At 43.5% G+C, this 26,188-nt stretch overlaps 1 protein-coding gene across 3 annotated transcripts in view; it reads left to right on the forward strand.

The window, feature by feature from the left end:
- RAB10 (RAB10, member RAS oncogene family) overlaps nt 1–26,188 on the forward strand; it is an 82,838-nt gene that overhangs the window by 15,458 nt on the left and 41,192 nt on the right. The gene's annotated exons all lie outside the window — the stretch shown is intronic.

The raw sequence follows: 26,188 nt of genomic DNA on the forward strand, positions 1-26,188 counted from the left end.
ACGCAATGTTGATGGTGAACAGATCAAAACACTGACAGAATCCATGGATGGCAGGCTTTTGAGTGTCCTTGCAAAGAAAGGTGGCTATATTGGTCACTGATTTGTTTTTGTTATGTTTTTGACTGTCAGAAATGTATATTTGTGAATGTTGAGATGTTATATTGGTTTCACTGGTAAAAATAAATAATTTAAATGGGTATATATTTGTTTTTTGTTAAGTTGCCTAATAATTATGCACAGTAATAGTCACCTGCACACACAGATATCCCCCTAAAATAGCTATAACTAAAAACAAACTAAAAACTACTTCCAAAAATATTCAGCTTTGATATTAATGAGTTTTTTGGGTTCATTGAGAACATGGTTGTTGTTCAATAATAAAATGAATCCTCAAAAATACAACTTGCCTAATAATTCTGCACTCCCTGTATAGCGTTACATATAACGGACCCCCTATACCTCCTAAACCCTATATAGCGTTACATATAACGGACCCCATACCTCTTATACCCTGTGTAGCGTTGGATATAACGGACCCCATACCTCCTAAACCCTGTGTAGCGTTGGATATAATGGACCCCATACCTCCTAAACCCTGTGTAGCGTTGGATATAATGGACCCCATACCTCCTAAACCCTGTGTAGCGTTGGATATAACCCCATACCTCCTGATGGGGCTTAAATGGCATTCTGTGTGAATCCTCTACAATTCTCAGTGTACGATGTTCAGACATTGCATTATTTGCAGTGATATTAAAGTTATTCTGTACCAGGAAAGCTACAGCAAGTTCAGGTGAGCACATAGTTTGGATGTGTATTTTGTTTTTTTTAAAGGCTAAAATGGCAGAATTAGAGTAATTCTCTTCTTCTTTTGGGCTATATTCACAAATGACTTGTTGGAGCTATACTGATTATCAAATAACCCCCGACAAGTTCAAATGTTAGGTCCACAAGTTGTGGTCACCCTCTAAATACAGGGTAATAAGCAGGTTCTCTGGTTGTATTGGGCCTATGACTTCTGATCTGCTTTTTATTTTAAAGGATGCGTTTTCCAGGCTTGCTGAGCATCATGCAAGTAGTTTTTACATGATGGTGCTTGCTGATCTGTCATGTTTTATTAAAGGGACGCTCTACACCATGACCACTACAGTGAGATGTAGTAAATCATCTCTGAGCATTTCGCACAGGGCTGGCCAATGTTCTGCGAGTTGGCCAATATGGATGTTATGGATTATAAGACTCTTCCCACTGCAATAAACCTGAAGTAGTTATAGTGCCCCATTTCCCCTTAATGTACATTTAGGCTGTGATTTGGTCCTTCCGTTGGTTATATTACATAGAGGCTGAAAAGAGACTTGCGTCCATCACGTTTAGCCTTTCTCACATATCTTTTTGCTGTTGATCCAAAAGAAGGCAAAAGAAAAAAACTGAAGGACTTCCAATTTTTGCAACACACTAGGAATAAATTCCTTTGTGACCCAAAATGGCAGTCTGTGATAGTAGTGTGTATTCTTTATTTGTTGTAGAACAATCCAAACGACGGCCAGTGCTGAGTTGGTGCACACAGGATTTCAGTTTAAGCATCGACGACTTGTCTTTTTCACATAATGTGTATTTATAAGCTGAATACGTCAGTGTATATTGACACAAAATGTTAGCAATTAGACCCAAATGGCACGATTTGGGTTATATATCCATGCTGTGATGTTGAATTAGAATATCTTTTCAGGTCAGCTTTTTGAACCTCAGGTTTGCCAGTCGGATGTAGTATACTTAAATGTTTATTAACCAGGCATTTGATTAAACACTATGTAAACACATGGTTTGGGCAAACTGAAAGTTAGGCAGGTGACTGTTCCACCTTAAGGCTGGCAAAGCATCATGGGTGTTATACTAATCGTTGGCCTCTAATAGCTGAAGGTGGCATTGCAGTGATAAGGGACTGTATGAATAGTGTTTCAATCAAGTGTATCGTTTAGCTTTTACCACTAATTACACTCTTTAATGACAGTAATCCAATCTATTCTGTTCCCAGGAACACAATTCCCTGCAGATTTATACTGCGTTAACTTCACCTCTTAGTTGAAGGATTGCTACTAGAGACTATTTTTACATTTTTCAAATGACTTTAACCCCTTAAGGACCAAACTTCTGGAATAAAAGGGAATCATGTCATGTGTCCTTAAGGGGTTAAGCACCATTGTAGAGTCCTATGTAGCAACAAAAAGTTCACATCTTTTACCATCTGTACCTTCAGAACAATTTGTTACAGATGAACAAATTGCTGTGAGATTTTACTATAACTGAAGTTGGTTGATCTAATGGCTCAGCAGCCATGTTGGATTGCCCCAAATTCTTCACAAGTCTTATTCTATGAAACCCTTTGTCAGAAAAATGGCAATTAAAGGACCACTATAGTGCCCTGAGGGTGCCCCCACCCTCATGGCCCCCCTCCCGCCGGGCTGAAAGGGGAGGAAGGGGGTTAAAAACTCACCTTTCTCCAGTACCGGGGACTCTCCTCCTCCTTTGGCCGTCATCGGCTGAATGTGCATGCGCGGCAAGAGCCGCGCGCGCGCATTCAGCCAGTCCATAGGAAAGCATTCTCAATGCTTTTCTATGGATGCTGGCGTCTTCTCACTGTGGAAATCACAGTGAGAAGTGTGGAAGTGCCTCTAGCGGCTGTCAATGAGACAGCCACTAGAGGCTGAATTAACCCTAATGTAAACATAGCAGTTTCTCTGCTATGTCTACAGCAGGCAGGTTTAATCCTAGATGGATCTGGCACCCAGACCACTTCATTAAGCTGAAGTGGTCTGGGTGCCTATATTGGTCCTTTAAGGACATGTGCAACAGCTAGGCTCAAAGCAAGTTAATTAAAACAAACAGAGACTGACGTTTACGGTGTCCTCTAATTCCATAAACAAACATTAATTCCTGTATTGAACTATGTTAGGACTTGCTAAACACATAACTCACTGCAATAAATGCATATACAAGGGTACACGTTTACAAATGTCCGACATTTTTTTATTGAATGTTTTTCTTTCAAATTGAAGAGGATTACTGTGAGCTGCAGAGTATCAGATATAGGTCCATATGTCACATGGAGACGGGGCAATTTTGTGTAAAGATATTATGGCCTATATTCAGATTTGTTCAGAAGAAGTCAGTAAGGTGATTTAAAATATTCAAAAACATTCCTGTGTATTTTTCAAATAACTTTAATATCAAAATTGTTAAATGAAAACTCTTCAAAGTCAGTATGCTGAATAGCTATGTTTGTGTGTTTTTATTTTTTAATATTACATGCAAATATTTGCAATTTACTTATGTTCGTGCAATCTCTAAGCATGTGCTACATCCGTGCTCTTATGCTTGGACACCTCATCAATTGAAATTTTCATAAATCATCAAAAACTCAAAATGTAATTTAAAGCCTTTTAAAATTGGTGCTGTGATAAATGTTTGTGGTGTATTGCCTTCTTAAATTCAATGGACATTTGTCACAACGTCTTGTATCCATATTGGATTACATGAGTTTTTAACAAATTTCCTTAAGGGCAAACATTTTTTACATATTAGTGGGATCTGCCTACTTTTACCTAAGCAAATCTCTCATGGATTCCAAGTGTTTAGACCAGTGGTAGTCAACCTTTTTCTACCTACCGCCCACTAATGCATCTTTTTGGTTGAAAAAATTTCCTTACCGCCCACCAGTTTTCGCGCAAATGCAGAATATTTTTAAGAAAGGGGGGTGTTTTTAAAAAAAATAAATGTACGTACATTTATCTTTTTATTTCTACTTAATGCAGGTTTATAAGGTAAATTGAAATTACCTTTACTAGTGATTAATGAGATCCTTGAGGTTGATGCTGCGAGACTAAATATTTGATATCTGGTTCGATTTTCGTAAGGAACAAACAAAGGTCTCTTTCAGTGATATTCAGACGACTTCTCTGTTTGCGCATAATATGATTTCTCATTTGTGCGTCAGCTCATCTCCTCTCCCTCCTCAATTCCCCTCCCCACCTTTTATTCCCCTTTTTTTCTATTTTTTAACCGTCCTTATAGCAATGCCCAGTAGGAAGGCTGAGCTAGGTAGCCCACTTACTATAGTCCACTGTAACATACAGACACACACACAGGACACACACACAAAGACACAGACAGGCACACATACAAAGACACAGACAGGCACACATACAAAGACACAGACAGGCACACATACAAAGACACAGACAGGCACACATACACACACACACACACACACACGTATGTGTGCCTGTCTATGTCTTTGTATGTGTGTCCTGTGTGTGTGTGTCCTGTGTGTGTGTGTCCTGTGTGTGTGTGTCCTGTGTGTGTGTGTCCTGTGTGTGTGTGTCCTGTGTGTGTGTGTCCTGTGTGTGTGTGTCCTGTGTGTGTGTGTGTCTTGTGTGTGTGTGTCTTGTGTGTGTGTCTTGTGTGTGTGTCTTGTGTGTGTGTGTCTTGTGTGTGTGTCGTGTGTGTGTGTCTTGTGTGTGTGTGTGTCCTGTGTGTGTGTCCTGTGTGTGTGTGTGTGTCCTGTGTGTGTGTGTCCTGTGTGTGTGTGTCTGTATGTTATAGTGGACTATAGTAAGTGGGCTACCTAGCTCAGCCTTCCTACTGGGCATTGCTATAAGGATGGTTAAAAAATAGAAAAAAGGGGGAAAAAAGGTGGGGAGGGGAATTGAGGAGGGAGAGGAGATGAGCTGACGCACAAATGAGAAATCATATTATGCGCAAACAGAGAAGTCGTCTGAATATCACTGAAAGAGACCTTCGTTTGTTCCTTACGAAAATCGAACCAGATATCAAATATTTAGTCTCGCAGCATATACATACAAACTAACAGGCACACATACAAACAGACATGCACACACACATAAGACATACATAGACACACACACATGCAGACACACAAACAATGACACATACATACAAAGACAAGACACACATACATACAGACAGACACATACACACACAAGACACATACAGACACACATACGACACACACAAGACATACATACAGACACAGACAGGCACATATACAGACACACAAGACACACATACATACACACACAAAGACACAGACAGGCACACATACACACAAGACACATACATACAAACAGACACACAGACATGCACACACACATGCAGACATACATAGACACACACACATGCAGACACAAGACACACATACAATGACACATACATACAAAGACAAGACACACATACAGACACACACACACAAATATATACACAGACAGACACATACACACACACAAGACATACATACAAAGACACACACACACACACACACATATACACAGACAGACACACACACAAGACATACATACAAAGACAAGACACACATACATACAGAGACACACGCACACACACATATATACACAGACAGACACATACACACACACAAGACATACATACAAAGACACACACACATATACACAGACAGACACATACACACACAAGACATACATACAAAGACACACACACATATACACAGACAGACACATACACACACAAGACATACATACAAAGACACATACAGACAGACACACACAAGACATACCTACAAAGACACACACACACATTATATTTAAGTCACCCTCCTGTTTCCTACCTTTAAGGTGCAGGAGGGTGACTTTCCCTGGGGTCCAGTGGTGGCTCAGGTGGATGGGAGTCAGAGTTCCCACTCTGACTCCCTCTTCCTCCCGCGCGGCTCTCAGTTTTAGCTGGGAGGAGTGACCGGGGAATCACTTCCTCCCAGCTCTGATGTCATCACAGGGGGCCCGGTCGCGCTGTTAAAGCGCCCAGCGCTGACCGGGCCCCCTTACAATCCGCATCCATCGGGTGGCCCTGACAGCATGGGCCACCCGATGGACACTTTGGAAGGCGGCCCCGGCGGTTTACTGGGCGGGCCGGAGCCGCAAATGGTCACTGCGGTACCCAGTCGCACGGGTACCGCCGGCTCGCACCCGCCCGATCAACCTGGAAATCCCTACCGCCCACCTGGAATCCTGAAACGCCCACTAGTGGGCGGTAGGGACCAGGTTGACGAACCATGGTTTAGACCCACAGTAGATGTAATCTGCAGCGCGTGTTTATACTCCAAACACATAAAGCATTTCACCTTGGTGTCTGAACCTTGTTACACCCCCCTGGCTGTCAGTCAGATAACTGATCCTGTTACTTCCTGGTTTGGTTAGCTCAGTGGAGATAAACTCGAGGCAGCAATTACCCAGAGCACCTGCCTTGCACAGACTTCCCATTGAGCTGCATTGACACAGACACATTGACACAGAAAGTCTGGGTGGGGTTAGAAGAGGAGGGGCGTTGCAGTACCTGCAGATATTAGATGGATATTGCAGGCCAGGATTTCATGTAGCCCCCAAAAACCTGCAAAACAAATTACACGCATATTTTCTTTGAAGTATATCCACTAGCAGAATAAAAACAAATGAATGCAAATAACTGGAGTGTTCCTTTAAATGTTGTGTGTGAACATGGTAAATGTTTGGTTGCTGAAATATTTGGAACCAGTGCAGAGAGTGGAGAAACTGAAACCAACGTGACATCAGACAAAAGGTAATCTGATCGTGGTGAAGTCCTAGCTCCCTGGGTTCTCAAAGTACTTTCTCACATGTGAGCATTCATTTCTAACTTTAACTTATGTCTTAACACAGCTGATTTGTTCCAGAAGGCCGGACAGACATTTAGTAATCAGACTTGTCACAGATACCTCTTATATCCCCCTACGAACAAGGTAGAATCTAAATGAAACACTCAGATTGACTGTTGGAATTTCACTGATATACTGAGACAGAGTAGGAAATATGGTCCCTGAGAAAAGGGGAGTGTTCACTTGTCAAGCTTGTCATGTCCCTCACCAGTGACGAGGTAGATATATTAACATACCTACCTTGGCCTTTGTGATGCTGTCCTTTCTTGGTTCTCATCCTGTATTACGCTACACTCCTCCGTGATCTCCTTTTCTGATAACACATCCTCCCTTGGACCTGGATCGTCTCAAGGCTCCATCCATGGCTCCCTCCTGTTTTCTCCCTATACTGCATCCATTGGCAAACATATGACGTACTTTGGATTCCTCTACAACCTATATGCTGATGACACACAGATATATCTCTACCCTCCTGAAACGTGTCACTAGCTACCTCTATTGTCTCCAACTAGATGTAATCCTTATTTCTGTTTCCTTCACCAGTTACAAAAACACAAAGCTCACATAAAGGGACGATCACTTAAAGCGACAGTCTATGCACCAAAGCTACTTGGTTTTAGTGGAGTGATTTTGGGCTTATTGCTGTAATTTAAAACGCCTATCAATGCTGTCAGACAGGTATCCACTATGGAGTCTGCACGCACTGACATAGATTCAGTAATGCAGTCTATAGGAGAACCATTGGATTGCACCATAACCACTGTAGCTTATTGCACTGGCTGTGTTGCAAGTGGACTTTGGGAGCAGACCCTCAGATTTTTGGGAAACCTTTGAAATGTGGACAGCTATGATGGACTACAAGTTCTCTTGGAGTGGGTTTGATTCCTGTCTCTGCATGTTGCACTAACTATTTTCTAACCATATAAAACCTGATCATATTTCTTTACTTATGTCCATTATCTCCCTAAGTGTAAATTAATGGGTCCCTGGTACATGCCAACAGCTTTAAGATCTGATCCTATCAAGCATAGCACTGGTCTGGTTTATACATCGTATTTTTAGCAATCCTTCCTGTGATAATGGCTAACGTGGTGCAAGGCTAAATATATTTCGAAGGCAGCAATGCTTACAAGAACCTATAGAAAAGCATGTTTTTAAAACCATATTGAAAGTTTCTCTTTTTCTTTTTGCATTGTGAAGTCTTTGTTCTCTTACAATTTGAGTAATTTTAGCAGAATTCTGAACACGGGTTCGTAAAAGCAAATCTTGGAGCATTAAGTTACCTTAGATCCACCATACTGAAATTCCTAACCAATTGTTTGTCTCGCCCATATTACATACTGTGGAGTGTCTGACTTACCTGTACCAGGTCTTTAAAAATCCTGCTTGTGGTTTTGTTTTTATTACTTGCCCTGACAGGCATGGGGGACATAACGTGTAACTTTAACCCCTGCTTTGTCGTAGACACTGCACTAATGAAGGAATACTTGAGTTGCACCCAGGTGACCAGGTGACCATATGGTATTGCTGTGTGGATGTATGAACCCTCTTGAAATGTCATGGAGTCAGTCTCCCACAAGACATGAATGCATATACCTCCCCTGGTTTGTTCACACTGGTGAATGCAGTAATGTTCTATTTAAAGGACCAGTTTGAGCACAATAACTTTGTAATGAAACTGAAGTTATGGTGCCAGGAGATACCTGGTGCACCTATAGGGGAAAAACTGATCATGAACGGTTTAACTCCAGAGTCTGTGTGCCGTCGCCAGATCTCTCTGTCCCCTGTCATTCCGTTTGGTGAAATTATTCAAAATTAAAGATTATGGCTGATGCTGTCAGCCAATCGTTACTCCTTCACAAAAACGGCCTGAGAGAAATCTGCACGTAGCGTTCTATTTAAAGGACCACTATAGGCACCCAGACCACTTCAGCTCAATGAAGTGGTCTGGGTGCCAGGTCCTCCAGGTTTTAACACTGCAGCTGTAAACATAGCAGTTTCAGAGCAGGGTTAATCCAGCCTCTAGTGGCTGCCTTCCTGACAGCCGCTAGAGGCGGTTCCGCGACTCTCAATGCTTTCTTATGGGCAGTTTGTATGCGCGCGTATCTCTGGCCGCACATTCGGCGTAGGTGGAGGAGAGGTCACCAACGCCTAGGGAGCCCGGGCGCTGGATTAAGGTAAGTGGTTTTAACCCCTTCAGCGCCAAGGTAGGGGGGCCATGAGGGTGGGCACGGACGGACCTAATAACCATTTAGTGCCAGGAAACAAGTTTGTTTTCCTGGCACTATAGAGGTCCTTTAATCTCTAGCATATCATGAAAGGTTATAACAAAAGCATGATAACTGCAGAACTGGCATTAATTCTAAATGGTACTTCACACAGTATCCACTGGGTTCACTCTCCAACTGCTTACCTTCAATTATTTACCAGCAAAAAGTATCAAGTATCTCTGTTGCTATTCTTCTTTGCTTCGCTAGAAAAACACAACAGCTCGTTTTATATTAATAGATGGTTGGTTCACAGACAAAAAGCCCATTGACTGTCCTAGGATCAGATCCCTTAGTCAGTTTGAGGATGATAGGAGTTATGCCGTTGGAGATCTTTCCTTGCATTATAATCTGTTTAGTGTGCCACATGTTTGGTGATTTGGCTGCAAAGAGAATGCTAAGGCAGAGTTACTGTTCTGGACAGCCTATACAATCATGGAAGGTTCTGTAAGCAAGAGGTCTCCGTATACATAATATACGTTGGACTATAGTCTTATAACCAAGATTCGCACCCAAATTATTGAACCCCTTAAGGAATAAGGCAAATGTCTAACTTCATAACCAAAACAAAAGGAACCGCTTTGATACGTGCTGCTTCAACTGTAACGTTCCTCTTAAATTTAGTGCACTCACACATTATGTATTAAAATCTAAAATGGAAAAATGGAAAACGTAACTTTCCTTATAACTAGTGCAGCTCAAGAAAAGGGCATACAAATAAATTATCTTGCCCTATTTATGGACATATCTCGCCTGCTTAAATGTATCATTTTATATGAATGGTCCTATATTACGCTAGCATTTTAAATGTACTTTAAAATCTTACTATCACAGGATTTACCATGTACGAGTGGGGATAGGGGAGTATTTTTAAGGTGTGTAACCCCACATGTGTTGTGGATGTTTTAACACTGAACAGCGGGATGACACCATGTGACTTCAGGCACAATAACCACCTAAGTGAGATGTATTCTGTGAAGATTGGCTTGTTAAACCTGTTACTCCGGCGAGGTGGGAATGTGTTCAGATTTCCAGAAATCTTTCTATTCGTATTGTAAAAGGCAACCATAGCCTCACCATTTACTTTCCCACACCTTCAAAAACCCTGAACTAATAAAATAACACCTATAACTATCTAGGATTCTACACAGGATCAAAGTGTGTGCTCCTGGGCCAGCCACAGTTTGATTTAAAAGATGACACTTGTCCTGTATCTCCTGCAAGTGAGCATTCAGGGAGAATGGGTTGTTGCTGTTAGATCTAAAGTGTTTCCATTTCTCTGGAAGTGACGTTTTAATTATATGCTTTTTTTTTTTTTATTACATGTTGTATATGGAGATCCATGCGAGTGGTATATTAACTGTGCTGTTTGGTAGGTGTGAAATAGTGTGATTAAAACTGCAACACAAATAGATCCACACACAGTACTCTGCGCAAACGTTGTCTCCAGTAGAAAGCCTATTGTACAGCGCTATAGAATTTGTTGGCGCTTTATAAATAATAAAAAACCACAATGGAATAATCCTTTCCATATTTGCATTCCACTTCCAAGGCGATAGTTGCGAAAACAGCAAATCCTGGGTGCTCGCTGCAGTGAGGAGTTACAGTCCATCTTAATACACAGTGTTCCTAATTCTTTCATATACACCCAGAATGTTTCTTCTACAATCCATAGAATCTTGGCTGAAAGCACTTGAAAGGAGCCCAGTATCAACATGTTGGGTAATTCTAGAGTGATTCATCTGTTTATATCTCTAGGCAGCAATGCCCAGTAATGTTGGCAAAGACCCTTGAGACTTTTAAATACAAGCAATGTCCTCCATATATAGCCGAATAAAGTCTTCCTTCTCATTGATTGGAGTCCGTCGTTGCCCTTTACATCAGAGATTGACAAATTTGTTTGGCATCTAGGAGTTAGTTTAGAAAATTAGGAGCCAGTTTTTTTTAAGCTAACAAAATTTCATTTTCAGCGAGAAAAATGTAGAAGGGTGAATATAGACAGTCCCTGCAGACAGAGAAAAGGCAGTGTTTACTTTGCTTACTATGGGAAAGCATTGGCTTGGCCGAGATCATAAAGTCGAGGATCTCAATCATGGATGGAGGACCAGCTACAGCAAAATCGGCACAGCATGGGACAAAGGTGAATAAAAACACCTGTCTCATGCGATTGGAGGGGGCAGATACTTAAAGAGAGACGCGCACACACACTCTCATTTTCCCATACACACACAAATTGGCATTTTAATTTATGTCCACCCAGCCTCTCTACTTTGGGAAAGCGGAGTAGATCTTTCCCTGGGGTCTAGTCGGGGCTGCTCTGATCATCTACCTGCAGTTCCTCTCTGGTCCTCTACACTCTCTAAAGTGATGCCAGGGCCAGAGTGATGTCATATTCTGGCTCCCGGAATCACTAAGCAGTGCGAGAGGGAGCAGAGCAGAACTGCAGTAACATTACTGCTTCCTCGCATGCCATCTCCTTGCTGCCTTGGTCGACCACCTCTGTGCTCCCTGTGGTGGCAAACTCCAATGCTATCCAGGATGGCCACCTTCGCTAAAGGGATGACAAATGCCAGGCGCCATGGCGAAATGGCGCCTGAGATTTGTCAAGCCTTGCTCTGCATAGTACTGTTAATGTGTCTGTGGCTTGTGAAACAGAGGGGATACCCTAAATTTGGCATGCAATGTTTAATTTAGAAGTGAAGAAATGCTGCAGACTAAACTAAAAACACTATAACCATTACAGCCAGCTGCAGTCGTTATTTTACTAGTACAGGAATGCCCTGGCACTCTCCCCTAATAATTTGTCAAGTTGTTTTAGAACTGTTTGACAACTTAAGCAGTTAAGAGTTAAGCAGGTCTGATACTGGACAATGCTTATTGGGTGAGAGCTGTCGGTTAACGTTCTAAGCCATTTAGAGCACCCCTTTGTAACTCAGAGGAGCTAATCGGATTCTCCATGGTGCATGGGGGAGAGTATAGTTTACGGGTAGGCCTTGGTTCCCGGGAGGGTATATTGTACGGGTAGGCCTTGGTTCCCGGGAGGGTATAGTGTACGGGTAGGCCTTGGTTCCCGGGAGGGTATAGTGTACGGGTAGGCCTTGGTTCCCGGGAGGGTATAGTGTACGGGTAGGCCTTGGTTCCCGGGAGGGTATAGTGTAATGGGTAGGCCTTGGTTCCCGGGAGGGTATAGTGTAATGGGTAGGCCTTGGTTCCCGGGAGGGTATAGTGTAATGGGTAGGCCTTGGTTCCCGGGAGGGTATAGTGTAATGGGTAGGCCTTGGTTCCCGGGAGGGTATAGTGTAATGGGTAGGCCTTGGTTCCCGGGAGGGTATAGTGTAATGGGATGGCCTTGGTTCCCGGGAGGGTATAGTGTAATGGGATGGCCTTGGTTCCCGGGAGGGTATAGTGTACGGGTAGGCCTTGGTTCCCGGGAGGGTATAGTGTAATGGGTAGGCCTTGGTTCCCGGGAGGGTATAGTGTAATGGGTAGGCCTTGGTTCCCGGGAGGGTATAGTGTAATGGGTAGGCCTTGGTTCCCGGGAGGGTATAGTGTAATGGGTAGGCCTTGGTTCCCGGGAGGGTATAGTGTAATGGGTAGGCCTTGGTTCCCGGGAGGGTATAGTGTAATGGGTAGGCCTTGGTTCCCGGGAGGGTATAGTGTAAGGGTAGGCCTTGGTTCCCGGGAGGGTATAGTGTAATGGGTAGGCCTTGGTTCCCGGGAGGGTATAGTGTACGGGTAGGCATTGGTTCCTGGGAGGGTATAGTGTACGGGTAGGCCTTGGTTCCCGGGAGGGTATAGTGTATGGGTAGGCCTTGGTTCCCGGGAGGGTATAGTGTACGGGTAGGCCTTGGTTCCCGGGAGGGTAGAGTGTACGGATAGGCCTTGGTTCCCGGGAGGGTAGAGTGTACGGGTAGGCCTTGGTTCCCGGGAGGGTAGAGTGTACGGATAGGCCTTGGTTCCCGGGAGGGTAGAGTGTACGGATAGGCCTTGGTTCCCGGGAGGGTAGAGTGTACGGATAGGCCTTGGTTCCCGGGAGGGTAGAGTGTACGGATAGGCCTTGGTTCCCGGGAGGGTAGAGTGTACGGATAGGCCTTGGTTCCCGGGAGGGTAGAGTGTACGGATAGGCCTTGGTTCCCGGGAGGGTAGAGTGTACGGATAGGCCTTGGTTCCCGGGAGGGTAGAGTGTACGGATAGGCCTTGGTTCCCGGGAGGGTAGAGTGTACGGATAGGCCTTGGTTCCCGGGAGGGTAGAGTGTACGGATAGGCCTTGGTTCCCGGGAGGGTAGAGTGTACGGATAGGCCTTGGTTCCCGGGAGGGTAGAGTGTACGGATAGGCCTTGGTTCCCGGGAGGGTAGAGTGTACGGATAGGCCTTGGTTCCCGGGAGGGTAGAGTGTACGGATAGGCCTTGGTTCCCGGGAGGGTAGAGTGTACGGGTAGGCCTTGGTTCCCGGGAGGGTAGAGTGTACGGGTAGGCCTTGGTTCCCGGGAGGGTAGAGTGTACGGGTAGGCCTTGGTTCCCGGGAGGGTAGAGTGTACGGGTAGGCCTTGGTTCCCGGGAGGGTAGAGTGTACGGGTAGGCCTTGGTTCCCGGGAGGGTAGAGTGTACGGGTAGGCCTTGGTTCCCGGGAGGGTAGAGTGTACGGGTAGGCCTTGGTTCCCGGGAGGGTAGAGTGTACGGGTAGGCCTTGGTTCCCGGGAGGGTAGAGTGTACGGGTAGGCCTTGGTTCCCGGGAGGGTAGAGTGAACGGGTTTGTCTTGGTTCCCGGGAGGGTATAGTGAACGGGTTTGTCTTGGTTCCCGGGAGGGTATAGTGTACGGGTTTGTCTTGGTTCCCGGGAGAGTGGAGGGTAGAGTGTACGGGTAGGCCTTGGTTCCTGGGAGGGTATAGTGTAATGGGGTCGGCCTTGGTTCCCGGGAGGGTATAGTATACGGGTAGGCCTTGGTTCCCGGGAGGGTTACATTTACATTACATTTTGCTAGGAATTTGCCATAGCCGTTTGAATTTGCTCTGTTGAATGCTGCCGCTAGTGATTCTTAGCTCACTCTCAATGGGGAATTTTGAGTTGCAAACTACTTTTTTTTTGTTCTTTGTTTTCAGTGTGCATTTTTTCTGCTGTATTCATCCTTTCATAGAAGTTGAAACCCTTCTTTGTACAGTCTCATTTTTTTTTTTTTTTTACCTTGTATACCATTTCCTTTCCTCTGCTGCTGTATCAATCCCAGCTTTCTCCTTTTGTCTCCAATCCCTGGGAACCTAAACCAGTGTGTCCCCGTTCTTCCACGTTACAGCCTGTGTAGGTGTTTGGCTTAGGAAGCAGAAGATGACGATTGGAGTTTTTGAGCTGCCAGCAGTGATCTTTTTGTCTTCTGGAGCTGCTAGATAAGGTGCAACATCGGGGAACCTCGGGTGTGGGGAGATGTACATGAAGTACATACCTCTCCTGTAGGCATTGTGGACCTCTGTGGGGAGGAGTTTGACAGTCATTATGGCTTCTTGAATTTTTCCTGAGTTCCTGTCATATATTTGTATGTGTGTAATAATATGTATTAATGTGACTTGCCAGGGAGAGAGGCATACTTTTCTAATGTGTGTATTAGGGATCGACCGATTATCGGCCGACATTTAGCATTTTCGGCAATATTGGTATCGGCTCGGGATCGACCGATATTGATTTATTTAGAGCAGATATCGATAATCTGTAAACTTTCAGGCCGATAGCCGATACATTACCGATATTCTGTACATTTACCCTTTAAAAAAAAAAAAAACTATTTCTAAAGGTAAATGAACAAAATATAAATGACACGTGTAGTAGATGGAGTGTGTTTGTGTAGTGTGTATGCAGTGTTTTTTTTTTTTGTCCACCCTCCCTGCTTGTTACCTGGCCACTGAGGGGTGTATGGCATTCCCTGGTGGTCCTGGCATGGACTGCGCAGTGGGGGCCCGCAGCAAGCTCTTACTTACCTTCTCTTCAGCTCCCCTGTCTAAAGCTTGCAGCCAGCGTGCCGCGCGGAATGGTGCCATGGTAACCCGTGGCAACACTCTGAAGGCCGCGGGACTCGCGAGATTTACTCAGAGGAGCTGAAGGAAGCTGCTGGGAAGGTAAGCAAGAGCTTGCTCCGGGCCCTCCAGGACCGCCGGGCTTGTCATGGGCCCGGCGGTCCTGGTATGTATTATTGGCAATATCGGTATCTCCATAGGCAGATACTGATATTGCCGAAAATACTGAATATTGTCCGATAATATCAGCCAGACTGATAATCGGTCGATCCCTAGTATCGACCTATACAGATACAGATACTGATAATGCAGACCAGGACCGCCGTGCCCATGACAAGCCCGGCGGTCCTGGAGCGCCCAGCAGCTTCCCTCAGGTCTCCTGTCTAAATCTTGCAAGTTCCATGGCCGTCAGAGTTCCGCGCGGCACGCTGGCTGCAAGATTTAGACAGGGGAGCTGCTGGGAAGGTAAGAGCTTGCTGCGGGCCCCCACTGCACAGTCCATGCCACCGGACCACCAGGGAATGCCATAGCCCCCCTCCCTGGCCAAGTAAGAAGCAGGGAGGGGGGCTAAAATATATATTTTTAAATAATTTAAAATAAAAATGCCCCCCCCCCATTTTACACACATTACATACCTACACAAACATACACTCTGCATTCATTATATACATACACTGCACTTACTATATACACTACACAAACACACACAGTGCATTCATTATATACACACTGCATTCACTATACACATACTACACAAACACACACTGCATTCATTATATACACACTACACAAACACACATTGCATTCATTATATACACACTACACACACACACTGCATTCATTATATACACACACTGCATTCACTACACACACATCCACTGTGTCCACTAATCAAATACTCTCACTGCATCCACCACACACACACACACACATTCTTGAAAACATAAATAATTCTGACTGGCATGTATATTTTGTGCATTTACCTTAATAAATAAAAACAATTGCAAAAAAATAAATACATAGGTTCAGTTAACAGTAGATTTGTGTAGAAATGTTTTTGTTTTTTTTTTTAATGGTAAATGTACAGAATATCGGTAAGCTATCGGCCTGAAAGTTCACAGATTATCGGTATGGGCTCTAAAAAAAATCTATATCGGTCGATCCCTAGTGTTTATATGGACCTGTTTAAAAAAAAATAAAAAAATTACCAGGGATTTGGGGGACTAAGGATGCAGTGAATTTGCGAGGAGTGCGCAAATCATTGTTAATCACTATGTGAATTGATGGGAAATTAACATTTTCAAATCGGATACTTGGACTGTTTCAAGTTGGGAAAGGGAAACTAATGTGTGTACACGTCACACGCAATGAGGTTAGGCAGACGCCAAGGTCAGCACGGATTTAAATATAGCCTGTAGCCAACATCTTGCCCCCTCCTACCCAACTTTAAAAGGGAACAAGAACTGAAGTACAAGTAGCTGTGACATGACAGAGCTCCGTACAACATGCACAGTTACGGTATATATGGAACGGAGTGCAAAGTAATTGAGGTGATGTGTTAGATTTAAACATAAGTGGTATATTGTAAACACAATATAAAGAGTGTACCAGTTACAATTTGGGAATATTGTGCATTGCTTGTATTGAAAGGCCACTCTAGTGTAGACTTAGAGCTAGTTTTATATTTATTGTATTACAATAAATAAAACCTTTATCTGTGCAAGTTATCCAACGAGGCAAAAATATTGGCAATAATCCCTCTCCTATCTGCACATTGTCATCTGTGGAGGAATAACAGCGCTTATGCATGCGTGGTGTCGTCCGAATTCGAGCCTGTCTCATTCACTTTATAAAACATGGTATTCGGTCTGTAAAGTGAACAGGTGACTCCACGCACCAAGTAAAAACGATGGCTGGGAGTTTATAGTAAATTTAAATGTGCATGTCCTGTGATGTCTAATTCTTCTTGTAATTATGGGGGTGAAGTAAAAAACATGTCATGTCACGTGAAACATCACATACAGTGCATGATTTCACTGTTACAAATCTTACCACCATCTTGACTTGGTCCGAATATTCCTAACGCACATGTATCTTTGTTAAGAATGAATTGATAAGAATCCGCATGAACCATTCACATACATGTTTACACGTGTGTTCCCATCAGTGAGCTTGTTTTACCCCTGTGTTTCCAGTAGCTGTAATATTTATAGACCATGTGGCTAGCCTTTAATGTGGACATGATTTGTGGCAGGGGATGATACTGTCTGACAGATTTTCATAGTGATGGTAATTAACTTTGAAAAATGTGACTAATATTTATCAAGAAAACAGTCTGTGTCATGACAGATCATATAAGCAATGTTGCAGACAGTGAGCAAAACGGGACAATGCAGGAGCAACCGAATATAACAATAGTGTGCAACGAGAGCTCTCTTACGTCTTTTGTCAACATAATCTGAGAGTGCAAAGCTGTGCAACCTTTAGTACTCACTGACGGTGTACACGGCTCTATTAAACCTTCCTATCTCCATATTACACGGATACAGCTATTAGTACTTACTGACAGTGTACACGGCCTTATTAAACCTTCCTATCTCCATATTATACAGATACAGCTATTAGTACTCACTGACAGTGTACACGGCCTTATTAAACCTTCCTATCTCCATATTACACGGATACAGCTATTAGTACTTACTGACCGTGTACACGGCCTTATTAAACCTTCCTATCTCCATATTATACAGATACAGCTATTAGTACTCACTGACAGTGTACACGGCCTTATTAAACCTTCCTATCTCCATATTACACGGATACAGCTATTAGTACTTACTGACCGTGTACACGGCCTTATTAAACCTTCCTATCTCCATATTATACAGATACAGCTATTAGTACTCACTGACAGTGTACACAGCATTACTAAACCTTCCTATCTCCATATTATATGGATACAGCTATTAGTACTCACTGACAGTGTACACGGCCTTTTTATAACACACTGAATACATATAACAGCAGCGTTACAAATCATTCATCACACCTCTGCTTCCGCTTGGTTTCACTAACGTACTTTATTTTTTCATTTAATAGTTATTTAATTTTCTTAGTTGGTTACAGGTGTAAACTGTCAAATTCTATAAAACAGGAAGTATCTCACAACTGAAGCTTACAGTCTGCTGCATGTACTGTGCAGTGTAAACACTGTATTAGCACTGGCCCTGTGTGGGAGCCATCCACCTGTCTGGAAGTTGCATTTAGCTAGATCTCTGTAGCGGTTTGAGAGCGCTCTGAACAAGTTATCTTGTAGTTAGATCTCTGTAGGGGTTTGAGAGCGCTCTGAACAAGTTGTCATGTAGTTAGATCTCTGTAGGGGTTTGAGAGCGCTCTGAACAAGTTGTCTTGTAGTTGGATCTCTGTAGGGGGTTGAGAGCGCTCTGAACAAGTTGTCATGTAGTTAGATCTCTGTAGGGGTTTGAGAGCGCTCTGAACAAGTTGTCTTGTAGTTAGATCTCTGTAGGGGGTTGAGAGCGCTCTGAACAAGTTGTCATGTAGTTAGATCTTGGTAGGGGTTTGAGAGCGCTCTGAAGAAGTTGTCATGTAGTTAGATTTCGGTAGGGATTTGAGAGCGCTCTGAAGAAGTTGTCTTGTAGTTAGATCTCTGTAGGGGTTTGAGAGCGCTCTGAACAAGTTACATGTAGTTAGATCTCTGTAGGGGTTTGAGAGCGCTCTGAACAAGTTGTCTTGTAGTTAGATCTCTGTAGGGGGTTGAGAGCGCTCTGAACAAGTTGTCATGTAGTTAGATCTTGGTAGGGGTTTGAGAGCGCTCTGAAGAAGTTGTCATGTAGTTAGATTTCGGTAGGGATTTGAGAGCGCTCTGAAGAAGTTGTCTTGTAGTTAGATCTCTGTAGGGGTTTGAGAGCGCTCTGAACAAGTTGTAGATGCGTACTTAAAGCGGTTCTGTGAAGGATGTATTACTTTTTATTGCTCTCTGAAGATGGTGCCCCAGTGCTTTGTGACCCCTGTTATCTGATCTTCGGTATATATTTAAAGGGGATGTATGAGATTTAATGTAGTTAAATAATTTTTATTGTAGAGGAAGCAGTAGAGAGAAATGAAACCCTTGGTAAATGTGCATGTGATTACAATGACTGCTGTGAGAATGTCACCTCTCATTTATGTACACAGAGATGTCTCCAAGATGTTCCTTAAAATGTCTGCCATTCTTGCCGGTTGGCAGAGGTGTCAGACGCGGTACTTTAGCTCGTGCTATGTTGATTGCATGCCATGCTGTTAGTACCAAGAGTTTTTCTGATTTCTGCCGACACAGAGTTAAATTAGGAATCTTTCCAGGAAAATAGTTACCTAAATTAGTCCCAAATGCAGTGGTGTCTTGCACACAGTGTTACCTGTGACTATACAAGTGAGAAGCCCCCACAACAGTGGTTTATTAATAGCGGTTACAGGAATCTGATACAATATGTACTAAGTCTGGCTGGGTGTGTACCACGGGCAGATCTAAACGACTCGGGTGTGTCCGCATGGAGCAATCCTGCCAGGTTTGTTTGAAGCGGAGACCATGTATTTACCTGTAGACAGGTAGTGGCTTGTAACTTTCTCCAGATTACTAAAGAGGGAAGAGGCCTAGTTTGAGATACTCAGAGCTGAATTAAACTTCCTGTCCCACCGGCTGAATCTATTTTTAACATCGCATGCCGAGGTTCTCTGAATTCTATGCCATCAGTCGATGCATTCTGTATATGTTATTAACAAAGAGCCAATTCAGATTACATCACTGTCATTGAAATGCTCAGTTTGCGTCATCTCTCTGCATGTGTGGTGAGCAGAGCATGTACAGGGTGGCCGTACCTGCTGCTGTCCATCGAGGATTCCTCTAAGTCCTTTATGGCTTTATTTCACTAGTTCCAGGTTCCTGAATTATCTGTAAAGCACCAACATGTTCTGTAGCGCTGTATGTTGCAATGCACCGTGTTAACTGCTTGCTGTGAATTTGTTGTCCTTTTTCTGGTTAATTATAGTTTCTGTAAGACACCTGTCATGGCACTCCTCAGATCCTTTCTGTATGTACCTCATGGTCGTAGGCAGCTCTGTGTAGTGAATAGCTTTGCACCAACACTGCACAGATAACGGACAGCTTGCAGTGTGGCACTCTGTGTCAAAGAACTTGGTCGGGAGCAATCTATAATATGCTGGGTTTATCTAGCCGGGGGCAATCTGTAATGCTGGGTTTATCTAGCCGGGGGCAATCTGTAATGCTGGGTTTATCTAGCCGGGGGCAATCTGTAATGCCGGGTTTATCTAGCCGGGCGCAATCTGTAATGCTGGGTTTATCTAGCCAGGGGCAATCTGTAATGCTGGGTTTATCTAGCCGGGGGCAATCTGTAATGCTGGGTTTATCTAGCCGGGGGCAATCTGTAATGCTGGGTTTATCTAGCCGGGGGCAATCTGTAATGCTGGGTTTATCTAGCCGGGGGCAATCTGTAATGCTGGGTTTATCTAGCCGGGGGCAATCTGTAATGCCGGGTTTATCTAGCCGGGGGCAATCTGTAATGCCGGGTTTATCTAGCCGGGGGCAATCTGTAATGCCGGGTTTATCTAGCCGGGGGCAATCTGTAATGCCGGGTTTATCTAGCTGGGGGCAATCTGTAATGCCGGGTTTATCTAGCTGGGGGCAATCTGTAATGCTGGGTTTATCTAGCCGGGGGCAGTCTGTAATGCTGGGTTTATCTAGCCGGGGGCAATCTGTAATGCCAGGTTTATCTAGCCGGGGGCAATCTGTAATGCCGGGTTTATCTAGCCGGGGGCAATCTGTAATGCCGGGTTTATCTAGCCGGGGGCAATCTGTAATGCTGGGTTTATCTAGCCGGGGGCAATCTGTAATGCTGGGTTTATCTAGCCGGGGGCAATCTGTAATGCTGGGTTTATCTAGCCGGGGGCAATCTGTAATGCTGGGTTTATCTAGCCGGGGGCAATCTGTAATGCTGGGTTTATCTAGCCGGGGGCAATCTGTAATGCCGGGTTTATCTAGCCGGGGGCAATCTGTAATGCCGTGTTTATCTAGCCGGGGGCAATCTGTAATGCCGGGTTTATCTAGCCGGGGGCAATCTGTAATGCCGGGTTTATCTAGCTGGGGGCAATCTGTAATGCCGGGTTTATCTAGCTGGGGGCAATCTGTAATGCCGGGTTTATCTAGCTGGGGGCAATCTGTAATGCTGGGTTTATCTAGCCGGGGGCAGTCTGTAATGCCGGGTTTATCTAGCCGGGGGCAATCTGTAATGCCGGGTTTATCTAGCCGGGGGCAATCTGTAATGCCGGGTTTATCAAGCCGGGGGCAATCTGTAATGCCGGGTTTATCTAGCCGGGGGCAATCTGTAATGCCGGGTTTATCTAGCCGGGGGCAATCTGTAATGCCGGGTTTATCTAGCCGGGGGCAATCTGTAATGCCGGGTTTATCTAGCCGGGGGCAATCTGTAATGCCGGGTTTATCTAGCCGGGGGCAGTCTGTAATGCCGGGTTTATCTAGCCGGGGGCAGTCTGTAATGCCGGGTTTATCTAGGCGGGGGCACTCTGTAATGCCGGGTTTATCTAGGCGGGGGCAATCTGTAATGCCGGGTTTATCTAGGCGGGGGCACTCTGTAATGCCGGGTTTATCTAGCCGGGGGCACTCTGTAATGCCGGGTTTATCTAGGCGGGGGCAATCTGTAATGCCGGGTTTATCTAGGCGGGGGCAATCTGTAATGCCGGGTTTATCTAGGCGGGGGCAATCTGTAATGCCGGGTTTATCTAGCCGAGGGCAATCTGTAATGCCGGGTTTATCTAGCCTTAGCTAGTAGCATCTGATTGGCGGAGCACATTGATTGCAGTACATGCGCGATGGACCCACATTGCCATCTGACCGCTGTAATGGACAGATCTTATAACAATGATTGACAGTGAGCCAAGATAAAGGAATACAGCATTGTGATCTTTACTTATAATTTCATCTTTCAAATTCCAAACCTATTTTTTATTTTATTTTTTTAAATATGCAGGATAAGTAAACATGATAAATTCTAGGAAGAATCAAGCTGATCGTGGTTATGTATATAAAATATATTTTCTTTTATGAAAAGCGATCTAAAGTACTAAAAGTTGGGCTTTCATCGTGGAAATCAGTAGAACGAGCAGGCACATTGCATTGGTGACTCTCCATTTTCACTTTTCAGAGCAGAAACTTTTTATGCATGGCTCCCAAGGTATAAGCTCCTAATTATGGTTTTTTCTACAATTAATGATAAATTCTGTACTTTGTTCCTATCTGCTGTGCAAGATAACACGTAGCAAGTGCCATAGCAGGTATGACCTGGAGAAGGAGAAAGTAATCCGGCACATATGAAGTCCCTTTTACGGATTTATTGGGATACAGCAGGTTTAAAGTTACTGTGTATCCTAATAAATCAGCCGGATCCTGCTGCCCTTCTCCTGTGTGTGTGTGTGTGTGTGTGGGATTGTGACCCCGCCAGATTGTCCTTACTATGACTTACGACATATCGGGTACAGCATGATGTCAGCAGTAACATTGCTCCACGTTATCACATCTCACTGTTAGAAGCCAAGCCCATGTTACATGGCTTCTTAACATGATATCAAAGCCATTGTGTGGGATATTATTCACTATTGTACAGGGCTGCATATAATTGTGTGTGAGGTTAATCACTATTGGACAGGGCTACATATAATTGTGTGTGAGGTTATTCACTATTGGACAGGGCTGCTATAATTGTGTGTGAGGTTATTCACTATTGGACAGGGCTGCTATAATTGTGTGTGAGGTTATTCACTATTGTTCAGGGCTGCATATAATTGTGTGTGAGGTTATTCACTATTGGACAGGGCTGCATATAATTGTGTGTGAGGTTATTCACTATTGTACAGGGCTGCTATAATTGTGTGGGATATTATTCACTATTGTATAGGGCTGCTATAATTGTGTGTGAGGTTAATCACCATTGTACAGGGCTGCTATAATTGTGTGTGAGGTTATTCACTATTGTACAGGGCTGCTATAATTGTGTGTGAGGTTAATCACCATTGTACAGGGCTGCTATAATTGTGTGTGAGATTATTATTTTCGTCTCTGAATGAATGTCAGCCTCGTGTATGCAGCATACAACCGCCAGGAAATGTTCCACCTAACCCACTCTTTCTATATGAAAACCCAGATGAATGTACGGACGGCCTGTATGGAAATGAGCTCTCCATCAGTCTGTCAGTACGAAGACCCCGCCAGAAGCCTGGGGAGCACTTACGAAAGAAGAAACTTTTCCTTCCATTGACTAGCATTCAGAAAATCTTAGATATGCATGCCAAAGTGCTCTGCGTATTGTGTCATAGTAGCTTGGAATGTCTCTTGAAGTATTGTGAGTGTACAGGCTCTGCAGGGCCCCATCATGGTGGCCCCTGGTCCTTGTCACTGAGAGTGTATTGTATCACCCAGTACACATTCCAGCCAGGCCTGCTTCCCATATGTGGCAGTCTTCCGCATACCATCACACAGCATGGGCCGTACACCTATCTCGGCTACAGTGGGTTTATCTGTAATGTTTTCAGCATGGGGGATTACATCACTTTCTAACCCTCTGACTTCATTTACTGATTAAGAAAAGATCACAGCGAGTATGTGATGTCAGCAGCCAATCAGCATGCGTCTTGCCGAGTAACTCCCAGCATGCCATTGTGCAGAGAAGAAAAGGTTCTTTGAATGTGAATGGAATGTCCTTTGTGTCCAGGGATGGCAAAGGTTAGCTCCACGTCTTTTATTCCAAACAGATGTAAATATGATCCATGTAAGATGTGGGCAGTAATGCAGAGATGGTGTTTGTGCCAGAAGACAAGGTTAAGTCCTGGGAGGGATTATGTCACCCCAGTCATGATTTACCTCTTGTGTGATGGCATCCTGACCTCTGGAGTGAAACACGTTTAGCTTGGAAAGAGTGAATGGAGAAGAGAGATTCTGGATATTATAAAGCAGTCTGTCTGAATCTTCCATTGGTGGTCATTCATGGAGTCCTAGGTAGTTTTATGGACCTTTTTATATTCTATTGCCTTTAAGGAGTTTCTGAAGCCATCCATAGCGTGTGCATACATTCACGCAGTGCTTCTCTTCCTGTACAAAGGTGTACTACATTCCCCATCAATCCTTGCTGTGCAGGGATAAATATAAATCTTTCATTAAACTATAGTAGAAACATAAAATTACAGGAAAAGCTCTACTGAAAAATGGCTAATAAGTGTGTGGTTTATAAGGTACAGGGCGCTCTTAAAGGAAGAGAATCAGTTCCCATTCCAGATATATACATGTAATAAAAAATAAGAAATGATCCCACGGCACACCACAGTTTTGCACATAAAGAGTATTTATTCATGCAACCCCGAAACTTTGGGGTTTAATTTCCCCTGCTCTGGTCAGTATACCTTTTTTAATGGGTTGTGCATTTAGCACTTGTCTTACATTGTGGTTTAGCACTATACTATGCACTTTCTCTCTGCTATAATGATGCTTTGTTGTATTTTCTATGCGTGAATAAATACTTTTTATGTGCAAAACCGTGCTATGCCCTGGGATCATTTCTTATTTTTTTATTAAACTATAGTAGAGCAGGATTACCTGAGATCTTTTATTTGCCAATGCTGCTGCAATGGACTAGGTCCAGCATCTAGAGGCATGCAAAAGTCACATTCTTTAAAAATAATAAAATGGAAAAAAAAATACTTAGAGAATGTTTTTGCTTGTTTAGAAATAGTCACTTTTATCCTAAAATATTCCCCTAATGTTTCAGAAATGGGAAATGCCGCACAATTGTTAAAAATGATATGGTTTAGGACGACTGTTGCAACATGGGCGTTTCAGTATATTTACATATCTATATTTAAGTGTCTCTGAAATAAAAATAAATAAATGTACAAATGTGCAGTGCTGTCGTTATTTCTGTTCTGGAAGTGCACACAGGCCCCCGTATTGTCTTTCGGTCAGTCATTGTTATAAACTCCTCCCTTTGCACCTGTCAATATAGAGAGAAGCAGAAACCACGTGAAGAGTGTTGTCAAAGATCTGACCGTTATCTTATTCTTGGTCTCTAATCTCGTCATATTTATTAAATTGTTTTAAAAAGTGTTGGCTGTTCTCTATATAAATTCCACAAACACAAGTTTTAGCAAAGCGAGCCAAATTTAGATTTGGAAAAAGAGAAATGAAACAGAACATTTTTCTGGTTGAAAAAGTGACAGAGATTGAAAAATCCAGTGTGTGGCGAAAATATGGTGTGCTATCAAAAAAGGATGGTCATGGTATTAAAGAATCAACAGGCGAAAAATCCGATTTTAATAAATTGTGGGGAATATTACTTGTAATTCTGATTAATGTCCCTCAGTGTTTTGTGACCACGGCTAGGAATCCACCGGTCGGAGCATCGCATGGACAATAAGGGTAGCACACGTTTACAATGTAATTCCCCTTTGAACGCTTTCTATTGCTGAGGCCTTTCGTGTCGGCCCTTACCATGGTGATTTTGCACCTGGATAGCGGAGGGAAATAAAGTTTATTTGAGGCACAATCCAGTCCGTTTTGGATGTTTATTAAATGATGCTCACCTATATAAATATGCAGATTCCGTCCAATACATGTCTAGTTAATTTCAGCGGACATTAATGAAGAGCAAATAAAAGAAACAAATTACTCGGACTCTTAGTGCTGACACGTCTTATCGCTTTTAGCCTAAATAGTGCACTTTTTTTTTTTTTTTTTTAAAAAGCTTGATTTTTATATAGTTGAAGTTTTGCTGCATCCTACGTTTGAGTGTGCCAGTTCTGTCCCATCTCCCTGTACTCATTGGTGGTTACAGGACTGAAGTAGGTGTTGTTGCCAATATACAGTTGTAGATGGAAGCACAACAAAGGCTTTAGGAATGTGTAGTTTAAGCTAACAGCTTTCATATCATAACTATTCACTGGAATCCCTATACTGAGCAGAACTGAGGCAGTGCACAGAGTATTGAAATCTGCTTGTCAGACACACGGGCAGTTACAGGTGGGAGGACCAGGGATACAAATTATCTCCGTTTGGGACTCACATTTTCTGCCGTGCTACACTTTATCCCTTGCAATGCTAAGGATAAGTGGTTTCTGCATGGCCAAG

This window comes from Pelobates fuscus, chromosome 2 (genome assembly GCF_036172605.1).
Source record: "Pelobates fuscus isolate aPelFus1 chromosome 2, aPelFus1.pri, whole genome shotgun sequence".
Taxonomy (NCBI): Eukaryota; Metazoa; Chordata; class Amphibia; order Anura; family Pelobatidae; genus Pelobates; species Pelobates fuscus.